Genomic DNA, 9,284 nt, shown 5'->3' with positions numbered 1-9,284 from the left:
CGTGTGCCTTGGCAGTCTGATTGGCTAGAGCTTGTACTGGCATATGATTTGATTGGCTTACGCTTCCGTCGAAGCTTGAAAAGTTGAACTTTTCTCAACTTTTGAAGCGAGCAACGGAGGCAAAGCGCCGCGAGGGAACCACAATGCAGTTTGACAAAGCGTGACGTCACCCCATTCAAAGTGGACCTAATGCTAATTACATTTCATACTGCTTATACTTATAATAATATGAGAGGGTTCACTTATAAGTGTATTTCTATTTTGTATTGGCAAATTACAAGCTAACTGAATCTGTAACCCAACTAAAGCTGTAAAATAAATGTAGTGGAATAAATTACAATCTTGGCTTTCAAAATATAGTGGAATAGAAGTGTAAAGTAGCATCAATTAAATATACAACTACGTCGAAATGTATTTAAGTACAGTACCTGAGTAAATCTAATCTAATACATCCCACCACTGTGGATCAGATATTGCTGTGTGTGTGGCTCTGAGCTACAAGCAGTGTGTATTTCTGTAAGCAAGCGCACCTGCACCCTGATCATTTACATAGAGGTGTGAGGTTAAAAGGGAAACACTGTCGACAACAAACTCCTACAGACTGCAGCATCTGTGTGAGAGCTGATGTCTGTCTCTGTGGGATCTTCCTCCAATGCCTCAGGAATTGCAAATTTGACCTTGCAGGTTGTTTTCTTTTTCTGAATCCCCTCCATATCCACGTTTATGCACCATTGGTCCACGTTATAGCTTTGTGCTCGACTCAGCCTTGCAGGGAGAGGAACACTACGCCAACAGGGACCGTGTGTGTGTGTGTGTGTGTGTGGGGACCTACCTCATGAATAGAGGGATGATGGTTGTGTATGTTTGAGAGGGAGAGAGTGATGACTGGGCAATGTCACCGGGCCGCATTAATCGATCAGCGCTCCCCATGCGCTCGTTGAGTGTGCTAAATAAAAACTGTATGTGGGTCCCTCAGCTGTTGAGAAAATCCTCCTCCTAAGTAGCTTTACAGTTAACACATCCTGTTGTGCCAAAACTGAAACAACTGAAACGTTGACTTTAATTAAATGTATTATGTCAACACATTTCACAGAACTGTATTAGGTTAGTTGAAAGCAACAATATGAAATTGAACCTACAATATCTTTAATTTAAACGTATAATAATTGCTTTCATTTAACCTAAAACAGTACCTCTTTGTCGCTTCTCCATCCTGTCCTGGAACACTCTCTTTATCTCTCTAGTTGTTTATCTTCCCCCCCCACTCTCTCTGTCCTCTCTGATCTCAGTGTTTTGCAGGAGCTAATCGCTGTGTTGTGTTTTGTTATGATAGCAGGGCCTCTAGCTACCACAGACACCGTGGAGAATCCATACCGGAGAAGTTGAAGGCGGCTTTATTATCTCGGCGGGACGATCTGTTGTGGGCGAGTGCTAGACTATCACGGCCGGTCATTACTGCCTTGCTCAAGGACACCAGTAAAGAAATCTAAGGGATTTGAACTTGCATGTGGGCGCATGTGAATTGTCTTTCCCGCTGGTGTGTCCAATCTGCTTCATGCAACCCACCTGCGACCCTGCCAGGAGAGATAACTCACTGTCAATATTTATTAAACTCAGACTGCATCCATAGAACACACTCACACTCTCCCACACACACACACTCACACACACTCACTCACTCGTTATTCCCTCATATTGCTCACTGTCACACTCAAATGCACACATAGGCCTACTCCAATCTGAACGTTCTCTGTCACACCACACCACTTCCTACCCCCCCACTCGCACCTATTTCCCTGCATACAGATGTCCACACACACACACACACACACACACACACACACACACACACACACACACACACACACACACACACAGAAATAGATGCTTGCACTTCCTGTATTAGTATTCAGGGTGTTCCCCCACTATCTGAGTGTATGACACATGCCTGGTGGCCTATGGGAGCAGAGAGGCCTGTATCGCTAATGGAATACAACTCTCGCACATAAAGAAGAACACCCACACTTGAAGAATATCAATATACTGAAATGCACATCATGAATGCTGGTCTGTATGGGTCTCTTTCAGGGACATGTAGAGGAGAAGATAAAGGGTTAAGGAATGGAGGAGGGGAGTAAAGGGTGATCAGATTGGCTTCCGTTTGGTGCATAGTTTCTGCTGGTCTGTATTAGTATTTACTTGTTCTTTAGGGGATGTAAAACAAAAGTCTGGCTTTGTAATAACGAAATGCAGTTATTGGCATGAAGTCAGACATTTTTCGGACACAAAATGATAGTCAAAGCTGTCAGAGAGCCTCCGTGATGAGCTTCTTTATAACATATGCTAAACAGAGCACACGCTCCTATGCTAGTATTCTCTCTGCTGCTATCATATTGCTATCACTATCCGTCAACTGTCATGGATTAGATGTGCCTTTACAATCAAGGGAGACCGGCTGCAACTGATGTCCAGTGGTTTCACTTTTCTGGCCTTTTCACTGCCATGCAATTCATTGTAAACATCTGGAATCTGGAATAACGGGAGGAATATAGGGTCAAACTTCCTAATTTGATTCTTTTTTCGTACATTTTTTAACCCAATAAGGTTTCCAAATGAATCTTGAGCATTAACATGTCAGCCCTACAATATACATAACGTTCATAACATGCTGTTTACACGCGTGTGTGAGAGTTTCATCTGGGGTTATGAGAACGTAAGTGGACTAATTGTAGGATGTAAGTGTGGAGTAAATGGAGGATTGTGGACAGGAAGCAGAGGAGTCTTTACAAATAGGATTCTAATGTTATTCACCCCAGCAACAGGGTTGCCAGATAATCCTGCTAATATCCCCCTCTAGCAGAGGCAGCCAAATCCCCCTCCTATGGTGTAAGCTGTTTAACCTGCAACTGTCACGTTCCCTCTCTCTTCTCAGGCGTTCATTATGTCTCACACTCATTGGAATAATTTCTTCATCCTTTATTCGCTTTCACATTTCGGCTCTAACATTTGGTAATTGAAATATTTCAAGTTAAAATTGTCAAATGAGTATCTCTTTCCTCATTCAAAGCTGAGTGAGTCTCAGCAGAGATGGAAGACAGACACACTAATTTAGCTCGGAGGATGTCATTTAGAATCATTTCCTCACATTTCATCCTTAAAAAGCCTTAAATGCTTATTCAGTGTTCAGCTGATTCAGAAACAATGTCTCAACGATAATAACTTAAAACAATTATTTTATTCTTTTGTCTGCTATATATATATATATATATTCTCACTAATCAACTGTTAAATTAACACAGCTCTCAACATGGCCAAGAGCTAACAGCGCTAACAACTTCAACAGTGCTGACAGAGCATTTAACCTGAGGGTCGGTACCAAATTATTTGAACAAGAGCGAGGCTAATTTTCAGGTCCATAATACTAATTTCCACTGGCTTTCAGATTCAGTGTTGTTCACCCACTTTGCTCTATATAACATGAATGAACAATTCAAGATGGAGAACTAAAGTGATCCCTGACCTTTCTCCTCTCAAACTCAACACAAAATACAATACAATACAATATTTAATTCTCCATCTTGGCAAGACTTGAGCAGTAAAACACATATTAGTGCCAACCAACTTCCTCCTGACTGCTTTTCTGTTTTGTTTTGTTTCTTTGTTTTTTTCCTTTTTTTTTGGTCTACCCTCCCTCCCAAATGTAAAGCGTCTTCGGGTTCAATAAAAGCGCTATAGAAATATAATTTATTATTATTTTAGTGATATCTGGATCTCAAGTAAAATATCCATGAGATGATCTCATTTAATGCAAGTTGCTATATGTTTGTACTTCAGTATATGCATTTTTACATGATGATGACTACATTCTGTTTATTTCAGCATTACTTTTGTTGTTGTTCATTAAGATGCGCACCCCCCATGGCATCATAAAAACGTTTAGATTTTTCACATACATTGGTAAACTTCGAATCCACACTTTTGTTTTTGATCCGTTTAAGACCCCATTTACACGCATACGAAACGCAAACAAACCGAATACAATAAAAAAAGTCTTCCGTTCACATGAAAGCGCCGGAGACGCTGTAGTACATATGCTACTGACCATGCTACAGCAGTGAGCAGCAGAGGTGGGGAGAGGCGGGGCTATGGCTTCATCGTTATCAGGAAATGATCGTATAGGGCGTACACTCTGAGCCGTTTGGCCCCCAAGAGCGTTCCGTTTGCAGATCTATCCAGCTTGGGACCCGTTATCGTTTGCGGGGTCAGTTTCCGCGGTTCCGTTTCGGTCTAGTGTGAACGAACGGGCTATACGAAAGAGAAAAGTAGCGGATACAACCGTTTGCGTTCTCGTGTAAACAGCACCTAACATAATAAAGTCAGAAGTGAGAATGTGTGTTAAAGCCGCCCTTTGAGCGGTGGGAGATCAAATGTTGTGGGATTCAAAGTCGACTGCAACTGTGTGGTTCTTTCAAAGTAGTGCAAACAAGAACTTGTACTTTTCAGAAGCTACTTAGACATAGCTAGATCTCTGTTTGTCAGTTAATAAAGCATTAATGCTATGTTATGTTAAAATGGCTCTGTTGACAGAATGATTATGCCAGGGGAAGTTGGTGTTGTTGAGTCCACAGGGGTATGTGTGTAATTTATATTCTTTGCTCACCCCTAGGTGAGAGGGCTGATTAGCATCAGTGATTAGGTATTTATGAGGCTCTGCTAATCAGCCACATAAACACCTCCGCTGAGTTATTTCAACATCTTTCTTTTAGAAGTTTCAAGGAGAGGAAGGCACTGCTGTTTTGTTTTTTTACGACATTGACATTTACCAATTTATATGTTCAGATAAACACTGGGTCCTAAAAATCAATCTGACATTGAACAATTGTGATTTATTTTTCTCCATAAAATAATGCTGGCTGGAGACAGATGGAGCTCAAATGAAGCGGTGAATTTTTTCGATAAAGACTTGAAATTGAGGAACCACAGTTGAGCAACTCAGGTTTAGTCAGAGTGGTTTAGAAAACACAGCAGAGTGTAGACAAACAGCTCTTACAAGTTGTGTGTTTCTGTAAGTATTCTCCCAAAGCAGACCCACTGCTGGGCTTACACATCGCTGCTATTGATTATCTCATTAACAAACACACACACCTAGCCGTGCTCTCCACTGCGCCGATTGGAAACTTCTAGACGTTCTCTATCGAGCGGTGGACTTTTCTCTCTTTTCCTTTTTTTCCTTCCTCCTCCCCTTGCTCTCTTTCTCGCTCATCCTTCACTTCCTTGACTCTCTCTCCCCCCTGTCTTCCCTTCCTAATGAAAGGAGGAGATAGAATCTCAGGGCCAGCTCATTAAAACATACTCCCAATTAACTGTCAACCTTCTCACCACAGACAGATGGAGGGAAAGCAAAGAATGTATGGAGGGATGGAGGAGGGGACGTGATGCGTGGAAAGAGCAGAATATATATTAACAAATTGCTATAGCTTAAGGAAGAAATAAGTGTGTTTTTTGAAAAATACAAAGATACTGTGTGTCTGTATGAGAGTGGGAGAAGGAAGAGGACAGTTAATTAAGTACAGTTTATGAACACTGCCAAGTCTTAATGACCTGTCTTTGTTTTATCAGCCACTTGGAGATGATTAACGCCACAAAAATGTGTGTTTGCCCACGAGTCCGTGTGTGTGTGTTTAAGACAGTGTAAGCCATCACTGCTTGAATGGTTGAGTCATTTGTCTGTTATAGCTTAATTTTAAAATAACTCTGACCGTCAGGGTTGCTTCTGGCGGCAGAGCCAATAAGACTCGGGCCACGGGAGCGTTTAAGGAGCTGCAGCCAGAAAGGTTTATGGCTCTCTCTCACACACTCTCAATTTCTGACCAATCAGACTTAATGGCACTCCACTGTGATGTGTAATAGGCAGAGTGGCAGCTACTTGAAATGATAAAGGCTGATAAAATAGTTTTCGTCTTAAACCATTTCTTTTATTGATTATAGAGCAAAGGGAAATGAGTGGGGTCATTTTAAACTGAGTGGCAGTCACTGCACAGCAACTTTATTGACACCCAGTGAGTGAGGTATAAGAAAGAAATCAATAAGAGATGATTTAAAAATAAGGACAGTGAGAGAACAGGATATGCCTACATCTCATCTAACTGTCATTCTGTTTTATTGACAAAAAAACTGCACTTATTCTGGAAGGACACCTGAATCCATATCTTTTGTATTTATTGAACCAAAACACAGACTGTTTTTAACAACATGTGATCCAGAATTTGGTGCATTTGGGGATTGAAGTGGCATTGACAATATCCAGTCAATTTAGCCAATAAGAAGGCCACCGTTTGTTAGCATGAGCAACCTAGCTGCTACGTTAGCACCAGGGTAGCTGTTTCGTTAGAGAGACAACAACAAACCATATTAACTCCACTAAGTACATTCATGATACATTGAAACATGTTCTATTACACAGTGACTGTTAGGGAAAGTGAAGTTACATCTCCTCTCGTACAACCCCTCTGCTGCCTGCTTCACTCAGATAAGCTGTCAATCATTACATTCACCCCTACAATATGACATAACTTATTAAAACCAACTTGAATGTTGAGAATACTTGAACATACACTGCTGTGATCAAAACATCATACAATAAAAAAAGATATACATCAAAAATAAATGACGATAGTTTCAATTTGTGGCAGAAGCCTTCTTTGAGACAAGTGTTTGATATGCACACAGATCTGTTAGTTTTGCAAATCCATCTGCAAATATGCAGAGAATAGGGCTTTATTACTTATATTGCAGGGGGTGATCAAATGTTTCTGTTTTTTTCTTTTTCTTTGTCAGTATTTCGTTTTAAATCGTATCCAGTGCAATATGCGTTTTGTATTATTAAATAACGGTAAGATCGTGTGTGTGTGTGTGTGTGTGTGTGTGTGTGTGTGTGTGTGTGTGTGTGTGTGTGTGTGTGTGTGTGTGTGGCTCTCCATGTGTGTGTGTGGCTCTCCATGTGTGTGTGTGGCTCTCCATGTGTGTGTGTGGCTCTCCGTGGGTGTGTGTGTGTGTGTGTGGCTCTCCATGTGTGTAAGAGAGAGCTGAGAGCAATGAAATGAATATGAAACTAAAAAGGATAGATGAGTGGGTGTTTTAAATATTTTGGGAAAAGAAAGGAGGCTTGCTGGGACTGAATTTCTCTTTGCTCGCTGACTGAAACAAAACACTCACTGATGTATAGCTAAAAGCTATGAAGATAAACATGAGCAAAGCACTAATAAACAGTAAACACAAAGGCTGATGGGAATACAAGAGTGAATAAATTAACCACACTTTCTGTGGATTTGATTCTATGTACTTAAACCTTCAGAGAGATATCCTGGAGTTGAAAATCGCAGAGAAAGAGGAGAGTGTTGACTCTGATTTCTCCTGACAGTTTCCTGTCCTGCATGCCCTCAGGGGGTGTGTGTGTGTGTGTGTGTGTGTGTGTGTGTGTGTGTGTGTGTGTGTGTGTGTGTGTGTGTGTGTGTGTGTGTGTGTGTGTGTCACTGGCTCCTTTGGTCGATCTTTCCTAACATATGTCTGCTGTCTCCATGGTAACGTGATACACCAGAATCACAGTCCACCTGAGGTTGTGACTTTCTCTGAGGAGAGGAAAGGCTCTGCAGCTCCGTCACAGGTTCACTTTAATGCTGTCCTCCTAACTCAACGTTTATTAAGAAACAAAGTCAGACACATCATTATATCGGCTCTTTCTGTTGTGAATTTAGTAAATCTGCGAGCATGTGAACTCATGGGCTTGGTTTTGATTGTGTACTGACGAGAGGATCGATGTTATTGATTCATGTTTTCTAAAGAAGAACATCAAAGTATGTTGATAGGAGTGCTCCTGCATGTACACATAGTTGTATAAAGCTTTGTGTGTCTGCAGAGAGAGCTGCATGAAGAGTTTGAACTGATCTGGGAGTTGGAGAGAAGAGACTGAACAAGACCTGAACCTGCTCTTCATCTCTGCTTGAGTTCTAGTAGCTGAAGCCTCATTGGGTCATGTTAGGCTCTGACCTCAGGTGGTTGGGGTCAGTGTAGCCCAGGGGTCGGCAACCTTTTTGATATGAAGTGCCATTTTATCAGCGTGCCGACGATCGTGAATTATCAACGCGGGGGGGGAGCACAAAGTTTTAGCCATTGAAAATTACTGTTTGTTTTAGCTTTTATTTTTATTTTGTTAAACATATNTCAGCAGAGATGGAAAAAGTACTTACGCAGCGCCAACACAGCGGCGTGCGTTGAAGCTTGTCGGTGGGCGTGTCTGAAGCTCGACCAGCAACCAATCACTGTGATTGGTTGCTGGTCGAGCTTCAGACACGCCCACCGACAAGCTTCAACGCACGCCGCTGTGTTGGCGCTGCGTAAGTACTTTTTCCATCTCTGCTGACGTCAAAGAGCGTGCATGCTCAGATGTGCATAAAGCTAGACAAACAATTACATATTTATAATAAATACCGTAATTTTCGGACTATAAGGCGCACCTGAATATAAGCCGCAGCAGCTAAATTGAATGATGTGTATATATAAGCCGCACTGGACTATAAGCCGCAGGTGTTTTAATGTTTAATTACCATATGTAAGGGTTCGTGCACAGAGGGGATTGTCGGGAAAGAGATGGCTGTTTGAGGAAGCTCCCATTTATTAACATTTCAACAAACAAGTTGCATATTTGCATAACGTATTCAAGTGTTACCATTTAGTGCAATAGTAGCTACAGAACATGTACTGTGCTGTGTAAACTGTACTGTATCACATAGCGTTTCAGACACACAAACTTTTCAACTTTCAAACTTAAACGGTGCGCTCCCAGCGCACGTACCGGCAGTGATCTACAGCAGTGGTTTTCAACCAGTGGTACGGGGACAAACTGTCTCGCTCTCGTAATGTCTGTCTGTCTTGCTCTCGTTCTGTCTCTCGTACCACTCTCGGTTCCACTTTTACTTTTGCGCGCTACCTGTCTCACTCTTTTCCGGCCTCCAGCTTTTCCTGCTGGAACCCGCCGCTTAAAGGTGGGGGGCGCGGACCGGCCATAGAGCCATAGAGTTAAAGGTGGTGGACTGTAACCTGTAAAATCCATAGATTTAGGAGGTCCCCTAGTGGCCGTTAGCTGTACAAATCCATAGATTAGCCGCAACGTTACATAAGCTGCAGCGTCGAAAAATGGGAAAAAAGGCGCGGCTTATAGTCCGAAAATTACGGTAATCAAGGAAGTGTTTTCTACGGTCCACAAAAAGGACAAACCCTTGGAGAGA

General features: G+C 41.9%; 1 protein-coding gene and 1 long non-coding RNA gene across 2 annotated transcripts in view; one reads left to right on the top strand and one right to left on the bottom strand.

Annotated features, from left to right (window-relative positions):
* obsl1b (obscurin like cytoskeletal adaptor 1b) overlaps positions 1 to 9,284 on the bottom strand; it is a 120,574-nt gene that overhangs the window by 13,130 nt on the left and 98,160 nt on the right. The gene's annotated exons all lie outside the window — the stretch shown is intronic.
* Positions 7,569 to 9,284, top strand: part of LOC104963608 (uncharacterized) — a 10,454-nt gene continuing 8,738 nt past the window's right edge. The window contains exons 1-2 of the long non-coding RNA XR_800334.1: positions 7,569 to 7,580; positions 8,428 to 8,444. This is a non-coding gene — a long non-coding RNA (uncharacterized lncRNA). The remainder of the gene's footprint in view (positions 7,581 to 8,427; positions 8,445 to 9,284) is intronic.

This window comes from Notothenia coriiceps, unplaced genomic scaffold (assembly GCF_000735185.1).
Source record: "Notothenia coriiceps isolate Sejong01 unplaced genomic scaffold, NC01 NC01_scaffold00036395, whole genome shotgun sequence".
Lineage (NCBI taxonomy): Eukaryota > Metazoa > Chordata > Actinopteri > Perciformes > Nototheniidae > Notothenia > Notothenia coriiceps.
The sequence above is the reverse complement of the archived record's forward strand: the minus strand, read 5'-3'. Positions and strand labels throughout refer to the sequence as shown.